We start from the raw sequence: 274 nt of genomic DNA, 5'->3' as shown, positions 1-274 counted from the left end.
TACGCCATTTTGAGGGAATCCAGCCCGAATTGCCAGACTCTGTATTCTAGGGACACTAGTTAGGGCCAGCGCACGAATATTGCCGTAGCTCCTTACGCCATCTTACGTGACAACCTTACGTTACGTGAGACGTAAGCTGAACGTACGGCAACGCACGAAAATGTTACGTTACGTTACGAAGGAACATAGAGGTTCCGTGATAAAGGTAACTAAATCAGATTATTAAACAATAAGTAAAGAAACGATAATAATTTATCTTTACAGCCATAATTAG

The sequence above is a fragment of the Odontomachus brunneus genome, unplaced genomic scaffold (genome assembly GCF_010583005.1).
Source record: "Odontomachus brunneus isolate Ranch 3 - 2012 unplaced genomic scaffold, Obru_v1 Obru_scaffold_048, whole genome shotgun sequence".
Lineage (NCBI taxonomy): Eukaryota > Metazoa > Arthropoda > Insecta > Hymenoptera > Formicidae > Odontomachus > Odontomachus brunneus.
This window is presented reverse-complemented; position numbering follows the sequence as displayed.